General features: G+C 43.2%; 1 protein-coding gene across 2 annotated transcripts in view; it reads left to right on the top strand.

The window, feature by feature from the left end:
• Positions 1-472: 472 nt before the first annotated feature.
• The window catches only part of SPMIP2 (sperm microtubule inner protein 2), a 62,994-nt gene continuing 36,683 nt past the window's right edge, over positions 473-26,783 (top strand). Inside the window, exon 1 of one of the 2 annotated variants that reach the window (XM_083157017.1) lies at positions 473-555. The gene's annotated coding sequence lies outside the window, so the exon portion shown is untranslated. Of the gene's footprint in view, positions 556-23,470; positions 23,587-26,783 lie in introns of those variants that run through there. The other variant, XM_083157007.1, reaches the window with a different exon arrangement.

Here is a 26,783-nt window from a genome sequence, read left to right as displayed (position 1 = left end):
GTGGCCATGCTGAAACTGATGCAAGGCATGCTGGGATGTGTAGTTCATCAACATCTGGAGGGCCGGTGTTGCCCAGCCCTGCACTAGGGTGTGGTGGGAGAATAAAATAGTGTGCCCGAAGCATCGCGAGCAATGCGATGCACTTAAAATTATGTCCATGTGGACTGTGTCGACATTCGGGTACAAAAAGTGAAAACCCCATGTCGACCTTTTCACTAGCGACCTTCCCCATGTCGACCTAATGCTTGTGTTGACCTAATGACCTGTTGACCTGACTCCTGTCGACATTCAGTCATGTAGACCTTTCTGCATGTTGACCTTCAGTCAAGTTGACCTTAATGCATGTCGACCTAGTGGTGTCATCCTAATGCTTGTCGACCTAATGCTTGTAGACCTAGTTACCTTATCCCGCCAATCACAAGGCTCTCTGTTGCTAAATGGGGTCCCAGAAGACACTGCTCCGAGACTCAGACAGGAAGTGAAACCTGTCTGATCAGAGGCTGAGCAGTGAGGTGCGGTGCACGCTGGGAGCAGCATGTGCAAAGGCAGCCAAAGGTAAGTTATTTTAAGGGGAGGGGGTGAGGCACATAATATAACAGTAAATATAACAGGGGGAGGGGAGCAGAATATAACTCTAATAATAACAGGGGAAGGGCGGATTAGAATCACTAAATATAATGGGGGGTGGGCACAGAAATAAACTAAAAATATAACGGGTGGGCATTCAGAAACAACTGAAAATATAACAGAAATAATAAATCAAATATTTACAGGGGGGCTGTCAAGGCTGGAAAACTTATACAAATAAAACCACAGGGAGGGGAATGTTAAATATTAATAAAACTAAAGGAAGGGGACCAGGGCCTTACAAACCAATGAGCTGATCAGGCTACAGCCTAGTGCGCTGGGTCCAGTAGGGGTGCAGCGCATGACCATTCACTACCCACTGTCACCATTGCCTTGTACGGTGCGTGCTCACCTGCAACATGGCGCTTGACTGCCAGCCTATCAGAGCAACCGAAGTCATCATTTGGCTGCCGGACCGCATTTGTAATGTGCATTACGGTGTGTTGCAATGTGTAATGAGTGCTACCATGTGCATAATCCTGGCGCAGTGTGTCTTGGCTCTTTCAGATCATCATGGGTACTCAGAAACCCCCCCTGCGTGCGCTACTGAAATTGTATATATTGTATGCAGATAGTCTAAATTGTAATATAGTCTAAATTGTACAAGTGTGTACACACCATAATGAGGGATTGCTGTTATTTCAGGGAGTCTCCTGCAGAATGCAGGAGGGTAGGCAACAATGTTTCAGATTGCAATCCAAGGTAGGACCAAGGATATTTTTGATCCCAGGTCTGACCCTTTCACTCCAAACCCTGGTCACCCATTAAACACAGGGTGAACCGGGTTTAACCCTCCTTAATTCCTTGGTTGAATTATTGATGTTGAAGAAATGTTTTGTTATGGGGAAGGGGAGTTGTTCATAGTTTTATGGTATATACTTAATTATATTTCTTATACTTCAAATTTGTAAGGTTTTTTTGGGGGGGGGGGGGGGGGGAGATTTTTGATCTTTGGGAAAGCTATTTTGCAAAGTTACCTCTTTCAACACATAAGATAATACACAATAGCTTTCATTGACTAATTGATATGGTCTGAGAATATTGGCTGGGGACCACCCAGTCACCTTGTAAACATCTTTACTGCTTTGGCAAAAACAGCGAGAGTCACATACAGTATTTTATCTTATTTAATATAAATAACCACATTGAATTATTAATTAAAATATGTATTTGTGTATTATACTTAAGCCCCATTCACACTATATATAGGGGATATGAGAATATAGAAAAATATACCATTGAGAAGGGGCTTTCTGAGGGAAATCTTTTACTAAATTGGCTAGTGTGTACAGAAAATATCGGTAACAATGCGCACTCCTGCTGTCTACTGAACATGCAGCTCAATTTGGCTTCAAAGCCAATGACCTGCAGATTCCAGTGATGTCACTGAACAATATTGTTTACCGATATTGTTCAGTGTGTACACACAATATCGGCCACCCACGGCCAATAATGTTAATTACAGTATATTAGCTGCAGACAGTATTGTTTAGTGTGTATGGGGGCTTTATTGTCAACAGTCGAGAAAAAAAAAAGATTATCTTTGGTACATATTTAGATTTTATGCAGAATTTTGTCATAACAATAATATTCAACTATTTTTGTACAAGTCTGCTTTTGTTAATCACTGTTTTATATTGTTCTATAGAAACTTTTGTTTTTTTTATTGCAATTTTTACAATTTAATGTTACACAAATCTACTCATAAGCCATGATATGCTTTAATAAAAAAATGATTGAAAGTATTTCCCCACGCAGCACAGTAAGTACCTAACAGAGGAGCAGATGTATAAAGTCTGGTGAAGAGATAAACTGGAGATAAAGGGTGACATTTAATAGGATGCAAAAAAAATTTGGGCGATATTTTCACAAAAAACGTCCGACATCGCATACTTAATGAGATGCAAAATGCGGCAACAGCCTGTGGTGTCATGCCACAGCCGGGGGACACTTTTTACATACATCATGCTCACCATGAGCACAGGGCTGTCACCGGAGTCCGTGGGCTGTGCATGCCAGCCTGATATGTTTACATCACCCCCAAATAGGTGAACTACAAGTCCCAGCAGGCCGCCATTTAAAAAAAAAAAATAACACAAAATCGCACATGTCCTCAAATTCGCAAATTATTATGACTAAAAACCACACATTTTCATGACTAAAAATCGCACTTTATCGCACTTTTTTGCCCGTAATTCGCATATCATTAAATATGCAAATTCGCAACAAAAATGCGATAATGCGCATCCTATTAAATGTCACCCAATGTATTTGCACCAGCCAATTAGCTATGTTTGAAAAATGATAGTTGGTAGTTGACTGGCTGGTGCATTATCACCTTCCACTTTATCTCTTCACCTGGATTAATACATCTGCTCCTCTGTGAGGTACTTACTGTGCTGCATGGGGAAATCTGTTCTATTAAATAGCCTTTTCCTGTGCGGTAAATCAGGAGTTAAAACTCACTAATGCATTAAGTCTGCGGAAAACGCAAAATCAATGGGTTTCCATGCGCATTAAGCCCTCAATAGTGTCTTTCCAGAGGCTGCTAAGAAAAGTCTGCCCTCTGAGATTAATGTGCAGGGTAATACCTGCAGATGGACTCATCCATGTGGCTACAATTGAATATGTCCCTATTTGTTTCTATAATAGACTTTGCACTAATTAATTAACAGTAATTTTATACAAACAAATCACATTTTTTCCGTTCCTGTATGCCTGGCCCATCCATCTGCTGCAGAAAGTAACAGTTGGTGCCTTAATATGACAGATTGAAGTAACTGAATCTGTGACATATGCCAAAAAAACAACTGAAGCTTGTGCAGTATCCCACATCAATAACACAATTGTACTTGCTAAATGCACAATTGAAACATTTCTTTGTGCATACAGTGACAATAGAAGTATAAATAACCAGTAGAATGCTACCTAGGAAATATTCATAGGGCAAACATTAATTACTCAATGCAAAATAAGAAAATTATAATATTTAATACTGTTAATGAGATGATCAGAAACACAATAGAGATTGTATTTCAATAAACAAAAGGAAATGTAGAATCCCACCAGCAAGTCTGGTCTAGACAAATTTATAGTTCTAGAATTATTTAAAATTGTATTCATTGTGTGAACATCCTGGTGTTTGAATGCCAACGTTGCTGTGCTAGATCCTCAAAATATCCGTTAAAAGTGCCAGCGTCGCTCACAGCAACTCAAAGGGTTATTGGCCTTTAGTACATCACACGTGTCCCAGACTGGGCATAAAACTTTAATAAATTACACTCTGTACGTTCTTATGGCTACCTTGTTCTAAAATAAATTTACTTTCATCAGGCCTTATCTAGTTTACATTTAAAATATCACCCAAGCAGTTAGTAAGGTATAAGATTACACTTAATCAAATTAAATGACATCTCCCTCTCAGGCTCCACGGTTGCTGTATGCTGTGTCTTTTCCCTGAAGTGGTTTGTTTGATTTTTGTGAAAGAAGCAGCATATGTTCCTTAGTATTACTTATGCTTTATTTAACCGATTAATATGATTAACATTAAGAAGGGTTTTGCCTTTACCTCTAATCCTCTTCATTAGAAAAACTGATAGACTTGCTCTGTGTGCAGTATCCTACCTGGATCACCAACATGGTATGCACTTTACCTCACCTTTTCATCTGATTTTATAAAATCTTTCCTAGTTTTCTGCAATGTGTGTAATCTGCAGACTTTTTACTCATGTTTCAGTAATAGCAGGTAACAAGAACTGCCCTTGTAACCATATGATGTGCCCGCAATCTAGAATACAATGCAAACAGCAATGGCAGCAATACTGCTTCACAGCACTGAGGTCATGGGTTTGATCCCACCATGGCCCTAACTGTGCGAAGTTTGTATATTCTCCCTGTGTTTACGTGGGTTTCCTCCCACAATCCAAACTTCCAACAAAATTACCCTAGAACAGTGGTCTCCAACCTTTTTTGGGGCGTGAGCTACTTGAGGCAAAATAAACCTCCTGAAGAGCAAACAATGGCGAAATTAGTGGGTATGACCTACTCTCATGGCACTCCTGCAAGGCTACATCCCCCATTTTTTCCGCTATTGGGACATGGGCAGTGTTCCCTCTAAGCTGTGTGCACGTGCGCGTGCATACAACTCTACGAGCGTGCGCAGAGACATTACAACAGAGCGCACAAAGAAGCAGTGGTCAACTTTTTGCAGTTGTGGACTAAATTCATGTGTGTTTCACCCATTAACTACATTGTGTGCTGTGTTTGGAATGTTTAAATGTTTAATATCATTTTGAAGTAAAGTTAACACAAATGCTGAATGTCATTTTCCAGTTATATATAAGTGACATACAAAATTTTTAATTTCCTTCCAAAGTTGCACAGCCAAAATCTTTTGCCGCACACAGTCTTCGTAAAATTAGAGGGAACATTGGACATGGGATATATATATATCTGGCACTCCAGAGTCTGGTGTAATCAAATCAATACTTCATTGTGTTGAAAAATTTCTTTATGGACCATAGAGACATTTTCAACACAATACAGTATTGATCAGATTACGGCAGTAGTGGCGCAGAGCAGGGAGGGTAGGAGTAGTGGTGTAGAGCAGGGAGGAAGTAGTGCTGGCAAGATGTGCAATATAATGACCTCTTTATTGTACCCCCACCCATCCGCTGAACAGCAACACTAAGGGTTCACTTCTCTGGAGACTGGACACCTGAGTAGCAGAGGGAGGGGGCTCCAAGAGCGGTTAGGCTCCAAGCACTTGGGTGGTGGCGAGGCTGGACGCCTGAGCGGCTGGGGAGGGGGGGTGGCTTTGGCCTCCTCCACTCATCAGGGCCTGGAACAGCTGTCCCCTTTAACCCCCGCCCTTGTAATTTGTGACTTATTACCTTTGCAATCAAACCTACCGGTTAGTCCATATACAATATACTCTGTATAAACCGGACTCTTCCACTCCCCCCATTTGATACTGCAGACTACCATCATCTGCAGATTCTTCTGCATAATCCTGCTGAGACAAAGGCCCTTATTCAGATCTAATCGCAGTACACATTTGTTCTCAAAATGGCCAAAACCATGTGCACTGCAGGTGGGGCAGATGTAACATGTGCAGAGAGAGATAGATTTGGGTGGGATATGTTGAAACTGAAATCTAAATTGCAGTGTAAAAATACAGCAGCCAGTATTTACCGTGCACAGAATCAAAATAACTCACACAAAACTCACAATCTCTGCACATGTTACATCTGCCCCACCTGCAGTGCACATGGGTTTGCCCATTTTGAGAACAAATGTGTACTGCGATCAGATCTGAATAAGGGCCAAAGTGTATTGCTGAAAATTTACCAAAAGCTAATTAGCTAATTAATTGGGATCCCAACTCTAGCTATATTTTATATTGTTTTTATATATTGTATGTTTATGTATTATTATTATTATATATTGTTTTCAGATAAAGATTTCTAAAAAAGATACAGTGTGTCCGGAACTCATCTTTATTCAGCCAAACCAGTGTGGTACTATTGTTAAATTATTTGTAATCAGCAGCGCAATTCACTCCAACCCCCTTGTAAAAGGGCTATTACACTGACAGAGGGAGAATGCCACAGGAGCTGTCATTAATGCCAGTCCGGTCTGGGCAGCAGCCGTTTTAATCTTTAACTATCTCCACCAGCGCAAGACTTAAAAATCCTGCAATTCGCTGGTCTGGGTTAGTGGTGAGGGGTGGGGCCAATATGATACTACTACCTGACATGTGGAGGGACGGGCATGCAGGTGCAGAGTGGTCAAGCCACCCAGATCGCTACCGCAAGCTACAGTGCCAGTAGCTCACGAGCGATGGGTTGGCGACCACTGCCCTAGAATGTCTACATGTGATGTACATGTGGTAGGGAATATAGATTATAAGCACCAATGGGGCAGGGACTGATGTCAATGTTTAAATATTGTCTGTAAAGTGCTACGGAATATGTGTGCACTATATAAATAACTGGTAATAAAAAAAATTGTTAAAAAATTTGTTAGGAAGTGACTTGATCGCAAATGCAAGCAGCTTATCATATGCAATCCTTTCTGATTCAGGCCCAAAATATTCAGGTCATCCCCTGGAAGTTGAAATATAGTGAATACATGGCAAAACTTGAATGTTTCAAATAAACATCCATGGGCAGTTCCCACCATAGACGCCCATGTTAATCTTTAACATAGGAGTCTATGGAGTCACACATCAGCCGCATGGCTGGGGGAGGACCCAGTGAATGACATCACCAGGAAATCCCTCAGTCTCAGGGAAGAGCTGCAAGTATAAACACACTAGTGGCTCCTCATTTTCATATGGTGTCAGGCTACTTGGTTTGTTTTTTTGAACACCCGTGGTTGCCTTCTTGAAACAAAGTGGACGCAACCTACGCTGCAGGAGCTGGTGAGTATAATTTATTCTCACAGGTACCCCTATGGATTTCTACTGGAGAAGTGGACCGGACCTAATTGGCAAAATAGGTAAGTATGTGTGAATATTGTGTGTATGAAACTTTTATTTAAATCAGTGCGTTTTATTAGGGCATTGTTTTTTTTTGTAGAATTACAAGACCCAGCGGAGGCTTGCTATGACTTGTAGTTCCACCAAAAAAAAACCCAATGTTTATTTATTTTTTACACTTTACACGGCACTGGGGACAGCCCCGGACCAGGGTTCCCCTGGAAGAGGGACACCTTTATTGGGGGATTCCCCACTCCCCAGGGACTTGGTTGGTGCTGACCAGCCACAATTAACATGTTTTGCCCTGGGGAGCTTGTTTCAAAAGTCTCCCCTGGCTGTGACATGACACAGCTGGCTGTTTGATCCCAATGCTAGTTTACAAAATATGGGGGACCTCTAATCATTTTTTGGGAACAAAGAAGGGCCAAGAGTATGGTTCTGGTTATAGAAATACAGGGGGACCCCAGCTTTTTTCCGCACTGTGTTTCTGCAACCAGAACCAATGAGTCCGGGGGCTGGTTATTGCCTGGTATTTGGGGGAACTTTATTTTATTACACATGGAAGCGTGCATGGATCTGATTGATTCGTAAAGGCTTCAGCCAAATAAGCCTGAGTATTTTATGCTGAAATACCGGCCATATTCACCAAATTCACCATATTCACCATACGACCTGATAGTAATTTCATGGGAAGAAAAATGCTAGGCTTGCCAGAGAAAATGAAGGGAGTGTCAGGGAAAATGCAGACGGGCCCAAGCGTATTAGGGGTGGGTTTGTGATGTCAGCAGCAGGCTGAATATGCCTGTATTCATTCCGTCCGTATTCCCTCAAGTCAGCCTCTGGCTGCTCCTAGCTTGCAATGACTGGTGCTCAGTGGTAAAAATAATTTGCTGGTGAGCCTGTAATGAAGGGTTTCGGAAGGTGTACACATCCACTTGCATGGCGTACATATTAATTCTCAAGGTGGGATTTCACTACAGCGGAACAGAGTTTGCCTGATCACTGGCCGCTGCACATTTGCGGCAGTGCGATCAGGTCTGAATTACCCCATAGTGTGAGCTGATGTGCTAAAGTGGATAAATGGTGCGTGACTGCTATCTTAGATAACACTGAATTTAATGCCTGGATGAGTACCTGGGAAACACAGTTGGGTCACTTTTAAATACCTCTGCAGATTCTTTGCTGTTAAAGATTAATATTTGGTTGCTGCCATAAAGAATGATTTACAACAATGAAAATGCATTTTTAAAGAAAGTGCATACCATTAGGTTAGGCGTGCATGTGGTTTTCACTGACAAACCACACAGGCAACTGTCAGTGTCACCCCGGTCTTCTGGGAGTGGAGAGGGCAAGAACTGCATCACAAGATGCCGTTTCCGTAGCAGATTCCTACCCTGCGATGGCCAGCCTGAGTAAGCTGAGAATTTATTCAGCTTTCCATCACAGATGACCATAGTGGCCAATAGCTGAGATGTTTGATCCCATACTGCGACTCTAGTTGACATGATTTATCTAAATGTATCTAGATGTACCACTCTATATTTATAAACTGTCAAATCTACATGGTATATATTTTTTTATGGATGATTAATTTTTCACCTCATCGTAGTATAATTTATCTAGCCCTATCCATCCCCATCATTATTCCACATGGTGGTCATTAACTTGAGAGACAGGACTTCCGGTTCCGGCAGCTAGATGTGAGGAAGCAAGGGACGGAGCTCCGCTGACTGACCGGCAAAAAAGTACATCCCCACGGCTTTACAGCCTCCAACACCGCCTGAAACTACACTGCCCGCTCCCTGCCACTCACCCGGCAGCACATGGAGAGATTTCTGGCGGAGATGCCAGGATCGAAGTCCCGCTCACAGCGTCAGAAGGCCGCAGACCTCGCCACTCCCAAGATGGCGCCAACTAAGGAGCTCACGCGTCCATCTCGCCAGGCTACCCCGCTACCTCAGCGCATACGAGCATCACCCGCTTCAACACCCAGCGCCTCACCAACTGCCGCTCCACGTGAGGAATACCCCCTGGAAACCCAGGAATACCAAGACACGGTAATACCTGACTTACAAGCACCAGTCACGTATGGGGACATGGTGGGGGCGATCCGGGCAGCCATATTACCACTATTTCAGGAGCAGACTGAAAACATTAATAGACAGCTAGCCCAGCTACAAAAGAGAGTTCTAGATACAGAAGGCAGACTGGGTGAATGTTTTCAAGATATAGCTGAGGTTAAGCCAGTGGTAGCGCAGCAATCCAAAGATCTCCTCTTTCTGCAGAACAAAATACAAGATTTGGAAAATAGGTCCAGACGGAACAACCTACGTCTGGTAGGCATTCCAGAAAGCATGAAGGGCCCAGGTTTATTTCACTTCATCAAAACCTCTCTGCCAGAGCTGCTAGATATAAAAGATAGATGAACAGATATGGTGATTGAAAGGGCGCACAGGCTCGGCCCACAGAGACCTCAGAATGAAGCAAGGCCCAGAACAGTTATATTTAAGACTCTCAATTACTTACATAAAGAACTGATCTGGTCAGCATCCCGAAAAAATAGAAATATTAAATGGGAGGGCCACAATATACTAATCTTTCAAGATTACTCAGCCGAGCTGACGAAGCAGAGGAAAGAGTTTTCCCCAGTGTGCTCAAAACTTATTAAAATGGAGAGAAAGTTTGCCCTGCTGTATCCAGCCAAATTAAGAATCTATGATGGCAACACCTTCAAGGACTTTATGTCCGCCGTAGATGCTGATTGTTTCCTGAATGAAGAAGATCCCCCGTTCAGGGCACGCAGTGAGACAAATGACTACGAATGAAAGATAGCCAAGAGATGTGATTAATCATAATTACTTACCTAGAATGCCCCGCAACAGAAACCAGGACCATCAACCGCCATGGGTAAATAAGACTGAGCCCAAATGCATACAAATGTTTTCTTTCCCAAAATGGCAACTTAAACACAAAGTTCGTGGTAAAGAGACTACTTTATCCTTGTATTGTTGTTTTACATGTTTACCCATCTAACTTCACTTCTCTACTTACCTGCGGTGAACGTACAAAACTTTTTAGCAGGACTGATTAACAAGATACCGAGACCAGCCTGAACAGAGAAAGGATCCCCCAGAGACCCGCCACGAAAAACTTGACATCATTACGTGAGTGACTATTATACCCCCAAGGTGAAATACCCTAAGGTACACAGCCGGTCAGGCTTAGGAGCAACGAGATGCGTTACAGCATGAGAGAGATCTCAAAAAGAGGTTTTATTACTGTTATTATTGTTTTATTGTATTATGTTATACTTCATGGTTCCCCCACTACCCCCCTCCCCCCCCCCATTCACATGACCAAACAAGTGGATGGTTTGTCCCCCTCCCACCTCCCCCCCCTAGAATGCCTGACGAATTGAAGAACCCTTCCCTCTATCATGATACACAAATTTACCTATGGAAATAGATTGTATTATTGTAAGCAATAACTCTGATAAAAAATGGCGTTACACATAGGTAGCTGGAATGTAAGGGGCATAAATTCCCCTATAAAACGTAAAAGGATCTTGATACATCTCAATAAGATGAAACTAGATGTAGCATTCATCCAGGAATCACACCTGATTCCGACAGAAGTAATTAAGCTGAATATCCTCAAATGGAAAGTGTTGGCCTCAGCATCATACACCTCAAAAGCAAGAGGAGTTGTGGTGCTGGCCAAAAATCATTTAGATATCACAGTACAGAAGGTTATTCAGGATCCGAAAGGCAGATTTGTACTCTGCCATCTATTACACGGACAGAAAACACTGATTTGTCTAAATGTCTATGCCCCTAACCAGTACTCCGAGTCTTTTCTAAGGAAAATTGTATCCCTCCTAACCCCATATTTGAATGACCCTATCATCATATGTGGTGATCTAAATTTGATATCATCTAATCAATTAGATAAACAAGTCCAATCTAAACAACCTAGAAACCTGCCGAGATACGGAATACCGGCGCTATGTAAAGACTTGAACTTATTAGACACCTGGAGAGTACTCCACCCTATGGAAAGAGGTTATTCGTGTTTATCAGCAGCAACAGGCCACATGTCACGCATAGACTACATATTAATATCACATTTCATGCTTCCCCGAATAGAATACGTGGACATGGCACCAATAGTACTTTCAGATCACGGAGTGATCCACATCAAAGTCCAACTTACCCCAGCACAGCCATCCTCGATAATATGGAGATGCCCACCCACGATAATATCCTCTGCTCACATTAGACAGGCCGTAATAGCAGGATGGGATGATTATTCCCAACACAATCTGCCCACACTAAAATCGGATCCACTGTTATTCTGGCAGGCCTCTAAGGCCACTATCAGAGGCATAATTATTTCCCAAATGGCCTCTTATAAACGCAAATTAAAAGAAGACTTCCTGCAAGCTCAATCAACATTAACTGAACATTATCAAAATTTTAATGCCTCTCCCTCCCCAAACAACAAGAGAAAATATCTAGAATCTAAAGCCCTATATGAAAACATAATTGAAAAATCAGAGTCCACATACTCTTTTGCAAAATCATCCCGTATTCACGGGCAAGGTAACAAATCGAGCAAACTACTATCCTCCCTATTACAGGGCCAGAGATCCCCAGCAACAATCCATCCCTTACACACAATCCAAGGCACACTAGCCACTTCCAACACACATATAGCACAAACACTATGTGAATATTACACTTCCCTGTACTCACAACCGACGTCCAATACAGAAGCTGAATCAAAATTCTGGGATGAATTGACAACCCCCCAACTATCCCCAACCAATTCTGAGAAACTTACTCAAGACATAACCACAGAAGAAGTATCTAGGGTAATTTCGGGATTAAAATCAGGCAAAGCCCCAGGCCCAGACGGCTTCACCCCAGAATACTACAAACTATTAAATGTAAAAATCACCCCAGTACTGACAGCAGTCTTTAACAAAATCCTAAACTCAAACACTATCCCCTAATATTTTAACACAGCCAACATACGAGTACTACCCAAACCAGGTAGGGACCTATCTTCCCCAAGTTCGTACAGGCCAATATCACTTTTAAATATTGACTACAAATTATTGACAAAAATTCTGGCAGAAAGATTAAAAGAAATGCTCCCCACGTTAATCCATATGGACCAAACTGGTTTTGTCAAGGGACGCAACTCATCCATAAATATCAGAAGGGTCTTGGCGGCCGTGTGGGAGGCCCAGTGTGCCGTGTCGGAGTGCCCGAAGGCGATTCTATCCTTGGACGCTGAGAAGGCCTTCGACATGGTGCACTGGGACCACTTGTATCACACGCTCAGAAAATTTTAATTCCCCGAAAAATTTATTAACCTTCTCACCACATTATATAGTAACTCCTCCTCAAACATAATCTGTAATGGTATATTGTCACACCCCTTTCCCATCCTAAGAGGCACGAGACAGGGATGCCCCCTATCCCCCCTGTTATTTGTCCTGGCACTAGAGCCTCTAGCCATTACTCTCAGAAATTCCCCGCAATTCCAAGGTATACTAATACGTCATGTCGATCTGCGGGTATCATTATTCGCAGACGACATGCTGCTGTTCCTCTCACACCCACAATATGCAATACCGATAATCTTTAGTACTTTACAATCATTTGGATCCTTTTCAGGATATAAGGTGAACATCGACAAATCAGAATTACTACCCATCCACGGCCCCCCGCCATCGTTCCCCCCTACAGATACCTTCAAATCAATCAAAATAAATACAAGCCATATAAAATACTTAGGAGTACAAATCCCGAAAAAATTAGCCAACCTACACAAAGTAAATTTCCCCCCAATAATCGAGAAATCGATAAAAACACTCATGAACTGGAAAGATCTCCCATTGTCCCTGCTAGGGAGAGTAGAAGTAATAAAAACAGTCATATTGCCAAGGATAATGTACAGCCTACAAATGCTCCCCATTAGAATTAATACCCAAGAAATAAAAAAATTAAATCAGGCGTGTTCAAGGTTTATATGGAACCATAAGAAGGCTCGAGTTTCCCTGCCCAAACTCCAGCTTTCTAAGAGGGGTGGAGGCCTGGGACTGCCTGACTTAATGAACTACTCATGTGCCTTATTGACAAGATATGCGATACGATGGCTGGTAGAGGATAATACATTCTCGATAAATGTTCTAGATAATGCCATGTTCTACCCATACAGCCCTAGTGCCCTCCTGCATTCCGAAAAGGGGAAAATACCCAAACATATACTAAACAATCCCCTCTTCGGAGACATATATCACTCATGTAAGAGAACATGTAACAAACTAGGGATGTCTCATTCTCAGACAGAATGGATCCCAATTGGGGGCAACCCCATGTTCCCCCCTGCAGTAAACAACTCGACATTTAACAGAATACTGAAAAAAGGACTGAAACTAATATCACAGGTGTTCGACCCCGGTGGAAAACTGATAACCTTTACAGTCCTAAGGGAAAAATTTGATCTCCCACACAGCAGTTTATTTTCGATTATGCAACTACACCATTATGTACAATCGATACCCCCACTACAAATCCTCTCCCACCCCCATACACTGCTACATGTATGGACAGATAAATTGCAGAAGGGCACTTTCAAGCCTAGACTGATCTATGAGGAATTACAGCTGAAAAATGCCCCAGAATCAAATGACAAAACCACGCAGTCCTGGTTGAAGGATATCCCTTTATTAAAAAACACTGACATATTTGACAGATATGAATCATCAATGCGAATGCTTCAGTCATCCACATTACAAGAAGTACATTTTAAATTTATACATAGAGCGTACATGTCACAGAAGCAACGCAGTTTCTTCGACCCGGACGAAACTGGCAGATGTGTCAAATGTGGTTATTACTCTGCGTCCTTCTTTCACAATTTTTGGTCCTGTGGACACATAAAAAAGTATTGGTACAAAATAATAAACTATGTAAACACCTCATTTCACCTCAAAGTCTCATTACACCCAACAGCAGTGCTGTTTCTTGATTTTACTATATGGCAACTAAATACAACACAGGAGCAATTGATTCCCTTCCTTACCACGCTATTTACAGCAGCAAAGAAGGTGATATTAACTTCATGGATAAATAAACATGTACCCACTATGGTAGAACTAGATGACTTGCTATTGAAATACATGTCATATGAGAGATACAATTCCCTACAGGTGACACGATCTTTGTCCACGAGTTTCAGGAGAAAATGGGAACCGTTCATAAACACGAAACCAACGACTTTTCAAAGTCGCATACTCAAAGAACTTGACCTATGATCTAGCTATGCAGATGCTGAACCCATGTAAATACCCTAACTGCTGATATGATGTGATATGATGTGACTTAAGTAAGATGTATATATATGGAGAGACATGCAATCTCGACTATAGGACCATGCTATCTCCCCCATACCCTCCCCCCTTCAAGAGGGATGGGACTCAGGGAGATAGGGAGATTCAATAACAGGCTCCCCCCCCCCCCCCCCCCATCCCTTCTCCCCCCACCCAGTTATCTGTTGATTAGTTGATTAGTTGATCAGTTGACATACCCTAAAACTCTTCCCCCTCCCCCCACACCCCCTCATGCTCTGTATTCATTCCATACAGCACCCTACGAGACAGCTTATATTTCCAAACATGTGTTGATCTCACCACCACAATACAGATATACACTGGTAACACAAAACTATCTCATCCCACGATGAAGCAGAATCTCCAATGATAACTGATTACACACTGTCGTAACCAAACATATACGCTGCTATCAGTAAAGGTGTAATGATACTATGTTACCCAATGTTTATATCGAAAATTTAATAACTTAAACAGGCATTAGACACAACATGTAATGCACTTGCTGAAACGCGATACAGGAACATCGAAATCCCGACCCTTGTCCCCCCCCCCCCCAGTTAAAATGTTATTTAAATGCTTTTTCATATGTCTTTTCATGTATTTAATGTGAAATATACTGCAAGCAATATATGTGACATGTAAGCTGTGAAAAAAATTGGAAAACCTAATAAACATATTTTCAAAAAAAAAACAAAAAACTTGAGAGACAGATCCCTGAATAAAAGAATAAATGAATGTAATAAATATTAAAGTAATGTAGTAAAATAAAATGAATCGAATATTGTCATTTTATGTTGTACTAGGTAAAACCCTGGCAAAATGATGGCTTGGTCCCTATTTGTTCCTACCAGTGGCAGATCCTGGGTGGTGGGGGGGAAGGGGCTCTACTGTATGTCCGGCGGCAGCCCACAGATGAGCCAGCAGCAGCCCAGGACTGGCCAGACAGAGGTAAGATGCCTTTTTGTAAACAGTTGGGGCCCCCAGTAGTGGCTGCCTAAGGTGGTAGTGGTCTGATACCCCTTTCACACCAGAAAATGCAGGGACTTACCCGGGAATATGGTTTCTGGATCATGCAGGGACATTCCCGGGTTGGGGGGCAATCCAGGAATGTCCCTGCATGATCCAGGGACCATGCATTTTCTGGTGTGAAAGGGGTATCAGACCACTGCCACCTTAGGGGTATCAGACCACTACCACCTTTCACACCAGCCTAGTCCCTGCATTTTCTGGTGTGAGGGGGACAGGAGGGATATAGGGGGAGGCAGGTAGTACCTGAGCAGCATGTGGTCCAGGCAGCATGAAGCGCCCGGGGTTGTGGGTGCAGTGGGCAGTTCGAGACTGGAAATATACAGGGGGAGGCAGGTAGTACCTGGGCAGTGTGTGGTTCGGCCAGCACTCTCTCTCTCTCAGCCAATCAGTTGCCAGCCTATCTTTTGAATTTTCAAATTCTGCCGCCGCTGTCCACAGTGTCTTCTCACTCAGTGTTTCCCGGACACTGTGGACTGCCCGCTCCGCCGCTGCACCCACAGCCCCCCGGCACTTCACGCTGGCTGCCCGCTCTGCCGTTGCACCCACAGCCCCCAGGCGCTTCACGCTGCCTGGACCACACGCTGCCCAGGTACCACCTCGCCTCCCCCTGTATCCGTCCCTGACTGAGGCCGCCCTAAGGAGTCAGCGCCCAGCCCAGAGAGATCCGGAGATGCTGCTGCATCTCATCGGCAAGCCGGGAACCCTGGCAAATTTTCCTGTCAATTTGGCCCGGGAATCTTTCACATCCTGGGATGCGAGCAGAAATCTGACAAAACAAGGGAGGTGATGCTGTTTTAAGCCCTAGAGTGGCCCAAACAGCATCGCCACATGGCACTTAATTCAGAAAATGCAGATACTCGTGATTAAGGGCCTTATTCTAGTTCACTCTTGGAGGCAAATTCCTTCTCAAATGGACAAAACCATGTGCACTGCAGGTGGGGCAGATATAACATGTGCAGAGAGAATTAGATTAGGGAACCAAAATAAGGCCCTGAGCCCTGGTGGCAGGGAGTGTGAAAGGAAGACCAAAGGTTTCTATGGGGTGATGCCAGCTAGAGCTGGTATAACCCCCCCCCCCCCCTTCCCCCCCCTACTGCAGCAAAGCCCCATCAGTGGGGCTTTACTGCATATGAAAATGCAGTAAAAACCCTGATAACGGGGTTTTTACTGCATTTTTAGTTTAGTACATTCCGCCCTATGCCACAGAGTAGTGCCCCTAATACTCACAATGCCACACAGTAATAGCACAAATTATACACTTCATGCCCCTTACACATATGCCAAACATGATTACAACTTCCTGCTCTACTGTATGCAGGGCCCAACAGGGAGAAACAACAGGTTAGGCCTACTGAAAGAGCTTGTCCGGCCAATGGGTAGGTGTGGTCATCCACTGGTGGGCTGTAGCTGTCCCACAAAGGACATGTCACAATATTATGCAGCCTTAAATTCTTAACACAGCACAGTGCCCCACTCTAGCCTAATACATTTAATATTTTTCACCTTTTTATTATAAAGTTATGGGTGTAATAGATGTTCAATAATATTATATTACCTTTCATAAGAAAAATGTGATCAATGATTAGCCATGAGTGACACCGCAACTTGGTACATATTTACATACGGCCGCCCAGTTGCGCTGTCAATCCCCACCAGCCAGGGCAGCAAGAGCACGGGTGGTCAGTAGGTCACCCATACACACAGCACGTTGTGCTGATATATCTTTAGAATGGTCAATATGTCGTCATTTGTCACCAGACCAGTCGTGTGTCCAACTCCAAATATATGTATTGAAACTTAAAGGCATGGATACATTTTTTGCATGTATGCCAAAGATGCAATTTTATGTTCACCTCTAAATCATGCCTTTTGTTTGCAATATATACTGTATTTCCTGTTATTATTATTTTGGACTTAGAAATGAAGCTTGTATGTAGTACTGTAGAGTCTATTAAGCAAAATTGTACTGATGAGACACTCAGGTGCTGGTAGCCATAGCAACGCTCACAGTGAGCAAGGAGATGTGCTGTCCTGTCTATCAGGCACTCCATTCCTCAGTATATGGAGAAAAAAAAAAAGAATCAGGTAAATAAAGACATAAATATGTGGCCTAATGTATTTGTCAGTTTGTCAGAAGAAGCTAATTGGTAATTCATGCTTTAATATTTAAGGTAAATTATAACTGAATATATTTATTTTACCCTTATGCTAATTGATTAATTAGCAACAGTTTTGCTCTGTTACACGAGATACTTACCCAGTAAAATTACTTAATAGTGATATTTATGGTGAGATGTATTCCTGTCATTTTTAGTTAAAATGGCAACTCTACATACTTTTAGAATTACACTGCTGAATCAGAAATATAATTGTAATGTTATAAAATAGAATTATTATCCTTTATTAATATAATGTCAATATACTACAATCTAATTTATTTGTAGTAGACCTACAAACAGGAATGGCTAGTCAAATTTAGTTACCTTACCACTAAGTAAACCCCACAATTACGGAGATAACATACAAACTCCATACAGAGTCACAGAGACCACGGCAATTCGGAATGGAATACCCTACCTCTGAGAAGCAGCTATGCTAATCCCTGGTGAGGGTCCCTGCGGCAGATTTGAAGTCAGCGGCGGGGACTCTCCGGCGGATGGTAAGTCAGCGGTGGGGTCACTGCAGCAGATGGAAACTAGTAGCGCTGACTGCTTGTCCTCCGCAGGGCCCCCTGCTGCCTCCCCAATGCTGCACGGACCCTGCTGCCCAGGTACCAGGGAGGGGGGGACCTGCCTCCATCCGGGGGCCTACCTCCATCCTGGGGGGAGGGGGGGCACAGACCTTTTGTTGTCCAGGGCCCCCACAAACCTTAATCCGGATCTGGGGCTGCAGGCGCAGGCTCCTACACACTGACAGGAGTGACACAACACAGTATGGCCCACACCCCCCCCTTGTGACGCCACTGCCTGGGTCAACATGCTAGCTATTATAATATTTAGCGAGTTATTAGTGGGTTAATAAGAAAGAAGCGATAGCTAGGGGTTAAAAAGTGTTACATAAGTGAAAATGCTACAAAGTATAATAAGAATAGTGCAAAATAAATGTTATGGTGTATCTAGTCATGATTAAGGTGGCAATGGTTTCCAGATGAAACAGGACAGTCCTGAGATTTGGTTGTCTTCCCTGTCTGCTGTTGTGCAAACATCATTCCTCCAAGCATACCACATACCACATATACAAATGCTTACATTATGCTGGTTTGTTCAGAGAGGCTACTTCATACGGCTGAAGGACAAACAGTTTCATTCATTGTCTCAGGTAGCAGAATGGCTAGGAAGTGACTCCCAATAATATAGCATGGCTTATATGAATCCACTATACCCTTTTTACACCTATATCCTGGCTCCAGCCGGGTGTGATATATGGTCCCGACAGTCGGGATCCCGACAGGCATTAGCCCGACAGGCATTAGCCCGACAGTCATTAGCCTGACTGGCCGGACTCAGACAGCAGGGCGAGCGCAACAAAGCCCCTTGCGGGCGTGATGGCTCGCTACGCTCGCCACCTATTCTATTCTCCCTCAATGGGGGTCATGGACCCCCACAAGGGAGAATAGCCGGTGGCCGTCGGTACCCTGAGTGTCAGGGTTTCAACTGTCGGGATCCCGACGTCGAGGTAATGACTGTCGGGATCCCGACTGTCGGAAAACTGTCCGGCACCCCTCCAGCCTGGGTGTATGAACAAATAGTGTCACAGCAGCTTGAAACCCATACACACTGCTGTCCGGACTGGGGATATTGCCGAGGCTTACCTGTGCCGGTGCTTGGAGATGACGTTATCTCCACAAGACAGGGATCCGGCTGTGAACAAGATCTGGATCTAATGACCTGGGTACTTGTTTACACTGCCACTTCAAGGAGCCCTGCAAGATACCCGGGTTGGATTGCCGGGCAACTGGGACAGGTATAACCCTCTTATACTGAGCAATAACCAAAGTCAAAAGCTCAGTGCAAAAGGAGTATGAGTGTCAGCCCTATGCCAACGCAGTAGGAGAGTTTCTTAGTGATTATGAACTGTCAAAAGCCTGATGTCTCCATCCACTCCAAACTATTAATTTCCAGTTAGGATTAAATGTACGTATTTTCTTTTATAACAAGTACAAAGAAAGTAAGACAGCCATCCATCAAACACAAAGCATCTTTCCAAGGTTATAAAATATATACACCTCTCAGATTAAATATACAACTCACTTTGCAAAACAAACCATCCACTGTGCTATTTATTATTCATAGGACTCCATCCATCATGTAGATGCCTACAGTACACTATTCAGAAAAATATAGGTCAAGCCTGCCATACTATTCCATTCTAAATATATTTTTATTTCTAATAGTGGAACTTGCTTACATCCCCAAACCCAACTACAGCCCAGAACCGATTGGTTAATAATAACAGTGCTGGATTACTGGTGGGACGGCCACAGGGCCATAGCTAGAGCCAGACTGACATAAGGGCCCATTTACTATGGATCACATATACAATGCAATTTGGGTGGGATCACATTGCAATATCCTAATGGCAGGATGCATTATTGAGCGGCTGCAGGTGGGACAAGACGGATCGCAGCAGGAATCGAAGAGATCTGTAGCCCTCCCTCCGTCATACATGCCAGCGCTACTTAATATTTGCAGCTAACCCGTTTTCAGGGAAATAGCCGCAAATGATAAATGGGCCCCATAGTGATAGACTGCCTTCTCCTAAGGAGTGACAGTGCCCTGCAGATGAACCCTGGCCATGTCCCAGGAAGAGGCACACAGACGTGAGCCCCTTACTGAAACACATCTCCACTGACCCGGTATTCTGGCCTTCAGAAATTACCACCCACTAATCCCGGCCTCTATTGTTGATATGACCTAGCTGGAAGGAAAGGTTTAAAGCTAGGTACACACTAGACAACATGAAAATGATACGATGTCGCACTCAATTTGCCTTGAACTCGCTGGAACTCTTGGACAAACAATATAGTGTGCACACACTGAGCGACTCTACAAAATATATTCTCAGATCCAGGAGTATATCCTGAGATTGAGCAGCATGTACAGATGACAGAGGATTTCACTAATTACTCATGGAAGAGCATTGTTACGATTGGTCGTTATTGTGCATATTGTTTAACCCATTGAGCTGCTGCCCCATCGGCCAGTCACAGCAGTGACCACAGGTGGCAGGATCGGGGATGTTCGAGGCGGCTCGGGAGGACTCAGGCGCCTGAACTCCTGAGCACTCCCGAGTCCCCCCGAGCCCCCCAAACATTCCCGAGCCTGCCGCCCTAGTCACTGCTGTAAAGTGGGGGGGGGGGGGAGAAGTGATGGGGGGGGGGGCCTACAGGTGGTGCGCCAGTGGTGAACAGCTGGAGGCACCACTGGCGCGCACTTACTGCAGCTGCCTGGGCATACCACCCAAGGGGTTAAATTAGCCTCTAGTGTGTACAAACATTAACCCTTTGAGTGCCAACGTTGCTGTGAGAGATTGTCAAAATATCCGTTAGAAATGCCAGCGTCGCTCACAGCGACTGTTCTGTTTTTGGGGTGCAATATCTAACTAAACTTCAATTAATTGACTTGGCTGTATTTGTATTTATTTATTTATACTAAAAGAACAGTCGCTGTGAGCAATGCTAACATATTTAGCGGCTATTTTGAGGATCGCTCACAGCAATGTTGGCACTCAAAGGGTTAAGGTATCTGTCCCAGGAACATTCTATAGAATCTTTATTTAATGGTGAGTAATGGGAGCACATTGTTTTAATATGGAAGGAGACTGGGACATTCTATGGTTATATGTAAATAGGGTTCACATTATCTGCTGTCTATATGTTTGGGAAATGTGGGTACTTTCGTTACATCACCACATTTTGTATTTTTTTGCCCTGAAGCCCCAACAAACATTAATCCTGTCCTCTTCAAAAACTACAGATCTGTTGGTAATTCTATTTATAGTAATGTCATTTATATATACATACTGTATACACATGTATATGTTCTTTAGTCTATCAGTGGACTTATTAATGCACCTTTGTACGGCGCTGCGAAACACTTGTGGCGCCTTATAAATAAAATTATAATAATAATAATAATAATTATGCAGCACAAATCAAACCAATGACTCCCATTAAAAACTCTTGTTGGAAAAGGACTGCACTCAGGTGGAACCTTGCTTTTTACAGTCAGTTCAACCATGGAATATTAAAATCCACAGAGGATTCAAGGCAAGAGAAACATTTTATCTCAGTAAAACACTAAAAAAGTGGTCTGCTACTGAAATGATATTCCATCTCACCCCAGAAATATCTCCCCATTTCTCCCCATGTCTCTGTGTCGATTGCATGTGGTAACTAAGCATAACATTAGTAAGGATACAATCATGGGGAATAATATTAACTAGGGATTTAAAAATGAATAACTGCTGCAGAGAAAGAAGTCTCTTAAGGATACATATGGATGGCTTGCAGTTGGGTTGTTGGTAGTCAGAAGACCGACAGCAGCATCCTGATGTTAAGAATCCACGCAGTGGTCCGGTAAGTATAGTTATCTTCTAATTGGTACCCCCCCCCCAACCCTTACCCCCTAACCCTCCTCCCCCTTAGTGTCGAAAGCTAACCCCCGTACCCTAACCCGTCATTACATATTTACAGTCGGGTTGCTAGATGTGTTGGCATTGGGAGCGATGTCAGTATTTCCAGGGCAATAGTGATTCTGGCTGGGCCCAAGTACTTTTCATTGTGAATGGCCATACACCCTTAGAATAAAATACAGAAAAATAGTACTTTAGTCACCTCACTGGCTACACTGCAGCCCAGCATGTGCTTAGTTGAGTAGAGCTGCTGCCAGGTAACGTAGACCACGCTGGGCTCCTCCATCAGACCTGGGTCCGGGTTATTCGTACCCCATCCCATCTCTCTAGGCACCACTATATTCAGATATATCTGGTACTTTATCACCGGCCGATCAGCTCCTGACTCTTTTTTTAGATTTTAAAAAGGAACAGTTAGGAGCTGAATGGCCGGTGATAAAGTACCAGGCATTTTATCACTTCTCCCTTATCACTGCTTCATTCATCTACCCCTGTGATCTGGGGTCCGGTTTCCAGCAGACATTTCTGACTGATGTGTAAGCACACAACCACACAGGAGAAATGGGGAGGGAAAGTAGTGAAGCCACTATCATTTATATATATGTCTGGTGTCTGTGAGTCTCCGAAACACTGCCATCTGCTGGCAGAGAGTGAAACTACACCTCTTTCTCACACATGCACAAACACAGAAGGTAGCAGATCTAGCTTTCAAAGCTTTTACTTCAAGCAGGTTTTACACCTGCAGAGGTGTAAATTGACAGCGAAACTGTGCCGATGCATCTAAATGCCTGCCCAGTTGTGATGTCAGTTGGAAAACGCATATGCAGAACGCACTACCTGTTCCATGTGGAGATACATCTGCACATAGACTTATCTGTAGGTATATCTAAAGGTGTGTACCCAGTCTTACCTGAAAAGGGGGCCACACTCTATCTATTAAAGGCTGTTCTAACTACATCACCTGCAAGCACCTGTTCTAACTACATCACCTGCAAGCATCTGTTCTAACTACATCACCTGAAGTACTATTTCCAGTTGTGTCACACGCCAGTAATCCCACATGATTCAGTACTAAGCACTACAGGCTGCCAGGATGAAAGCTTTTGAGCCAGCCTGCCCTACTACATGTGCAATTTACTGTGCTCTAAGGTCCAGAACGTCTAACATTATTTTGCACATGTTCATTCTGTGACAGTTGTTACAAAATAAATCTGTCGGCAAATAAAAGTACTGGGCAGTATTTATACCACTTCCAAGTATTTACTGAAACTCATAAAACTCTGCAGCAGCTTTTAAATTGAACACAGCATGAAGCAGCCTGAAATCAAATCACTTTTGCGGCTGTACCAGTAACATGCTCCCTTGCAGGGACTGTCTGAGAATACAGAAGTTGTTCCTGAGAGATACAAAGGTGAGTGCACTATGGGGCAGTGACGTAGCTACGTTTTGGGCGCCCCCCCACCGTTAGGGGGGGGCACCCATACCCACCCCCTGCCGCCGCCCCGTCAAGCTCCCCCCCGCCGCCCCGCCACCCATGCTAACACCCTCCCCCGCAGTCTTACCTATCGCGCTGGTCCCGGCGGCTACGTTCTTCTGCTGAGGACCACCACAAAATGGCCGCCCCCTGACAGTTTCAGAGAACAGTGTGCTATATGGGGGCGGCCATTTTGTGGTGGTCCTCATCAGAAGAACGGAGCCGCCGGGACCAGCGAGATACGTAAGTCTGCGGGGGATTGGGGGGGGGTAACTATAGCACCGCAGCCCCCGGCGCCCCCACATGCACAGCGCCCCCCGCGGTGGTGGGGGCTGCGGTGCTATAGTTACGCCCCTGCTATGGGGGTTTTTCTAATTCCTTCGGAACAGGGTGAATTCGGCCCGCTTCTGATGGTTGGGAGACTGCACATGAGACTGCAAATGGTCTTTTATGTGCATGTCAAGTGTTCTTTGCGAACGGGTTTGGCGACTTGCATAGTCGCTGAGCTGTTGGCAGGGAGTGGGGTGGACGGGGGTGAAGTCGGGTGCCACCCATGGGAATGGCAAGCGTTTCATGGGTGTCCCTATGAAAATGCGGGGCATTCTCATGCAAATATGGAGAAGGGGGGCACTCTGGGACTCGGTAAGCTCCGATCTTCCCAGTCTACAGAGTCAAAACCAGAACCAGGCCCTTTGTATAATAGCTTCATTGCAGGGTGAAATGAATCATGTCAGTGGTACTTAAGCTGGATACACAAGAACAGATTTATCTATCTGGTGGGAACAAAAATCTGGTCATATATTGGAGCATAAGACAATCAACCATTTGTTCCTAAATGGTGGAAAATGGACAAAAACAATTGTTGATATATTAATTTTTTTTTATGCAGTCATTTTAATTGGATTTTTTTAAATATACATATAGAAACATACATATACAATTAAACAAGAAAAAGTAAATAAATAAACAAAATATAATAAAGCATACAATTAAAACCATATAAAGGCTCTCGATTCTTTCACCGTTAGAATGAAAACATAGCAGAAGAAACATATGCAATACAGTTGGATAAAGTGCAGTAGCAAGGTACACAATAGAAGACAATACAGACACAAAAGTAAGAGGGTAGGGTCAGTGGTCGGCAATGGGCGTCAGGACCCATATTGGTGGACATGAGGTCAGTTATACATCCGGGACCGTGTATGGGGAATCTAGCCATTTAGACCACACCGCCAGATATTTATGAACCATTTTTACTGGCCAGGTACAGTACGTAAATTTCTCATGGAAAATAGTTTTTTTGACTAGAGACAACCAATATTGTGTAGTTGGTAATTCTTAGCTAACCAAGTCCTTGCAATACAGACCTTGGCCATGGTGTAGAGATCAATACCACTACTTGCTACAATGTCAATAAACCCCCAACCAAAAATTTGCTATGTAGAGTAGTTTGGGCTCGAAAACCATCTTAATCAAGTTTACCCTCCCAGTCAAAGTCAAGGGCAATTTACTCCACACCCCCACCCTGGTGCATAGGTACATAATCAGTGGTTCGACATTCAGCGAAACAAACTTACGGTAGTCATTAAAAATTAACACACCCAGGTATTTAATTGAGTCAGACCATTGCAGGGGGCAGGAGGACCGCTGGAGAGGCTGGAGATTTCCTGGTCTGTGGCATAATTAATCCCAATTAATTAGTAGGCCAGAATATTTACCATACTCATTAATAATATTGAGTATCGATTGCATAGAGTGGGTATAATTTTGTAAAAACAATAGGACATTATTAGCATATAAAGCAATTTATTGTCGGTACTTATGTAGTATCTGGACGCCCGATTTTTTGATAGTATGCCTTAAGTTAAGGCATCCAATCAACGCGATGCGATGCGATTATCGCATCGCATCCAACCAAATTGAATGCGATGGATGCGATGCAATGTACCCGATTTTCCACCTATTTCACCCAATTTTTAATCTAGCCTTTGGCACAGCTGGCAAAAATTGGGAAAAAGGCTATTTAAGGAGGTTAGGAAGGTGTAAATTCTGAGGGTGTTTGGAGAGGACAAACTGACGGTTTGAGAGAGGTGGTTTTGGAGATTTGCTTTCTGATATGGCTACAGTGTTGACCTCATCGACTGTGTCATCTGCAACGCTGTTCAGCAAACAGGAGATTTTTTCAAAGATAGAAAATACGGAAAGTATGCCTCTTTGTGGTGCACCAAATTAAAGATACATAAGATATAACTTTTATTTATTCTTAGATAAAATTAGGCGAAATAAAAACAAACACATCACATATACAAACAAACACATATAAATATAAAAAGGATAATGAAATCCTCACTACGTGGGACCCCCTGTCCAGGATTGATTACAAATAAATTTTATTGATACATATAAGGTTGCTTTGATCAGTGTGTTTTAACAGTAGTAACACTTTATTAATAATGCGACCTAGAGGTGAGAATCCCTTGATTAGTGAAAAAGGGAATATTAATTTAATAGTAAGGCTGTGCTGTCTCCCGCGATATCCAGAGAGATATGACTTCGTGCATTTATAGATAATTAGCACACATGTTTCTCTGGAGTGTACTCCTAAGATTTAGCATGCATATGAGACCCAGATTGGCGGCTTTCAAATTTTGTGCCGTGGTTGATATATATACACTGGTTGGTAATTTCTCAGTAGGTCAGTCAGGTTCTCCTGGGCATATTGTGCAAAATCACAAATTGCTCTCTATATAGTGGAGTAGTCTGACAGTCAACACATAACATTTTTAATGCGCAGATAGTTTGGTTAATTAGCACATATATATACTGAATAGGTGCACCTTAAATTAGTGTGCATCAATTTTGAAGTGAGACCAATCTGAGAGCAGGATATACCTGCTAAAATTATTTACAAAAATAGATGGCACTAGAAAAAGTTACCGCGCTCACCACATATAATGAGTGGTTTTTCTTAGGTCAATGCAGCAATGATGTCAGTGAATAATCTCATATGGTTTGCAAATCGCCTCATGTGTAGAGGGGCAACACCGTTTACTATACTTTTAAGCTAACGGGCAGCACGCTATTAGGGCAACAGGGTGCCGTATAATAAGTCAGCTCAATTAGGGACTAGAAAT

The sequence above is a fragment of the Crinia signifera genome, chromosome 1 (assembly GCF_055691185.1).
Source record: "Crinia signifera chromosome 1, ASM5569118v1, whole genome shotgun sequence".
Taxonomy (NCBI): domain Eukaryota; kingdom Metazoa; phylum Chordata; class Amphibia; order Anura; family Myobatrachidae; genus Crinia; species Crinia signifera.
Note: the sequence above shows the minus strand (reverse complement) of the source record. Positions and strands in the feature narration are given on the sequence as shown.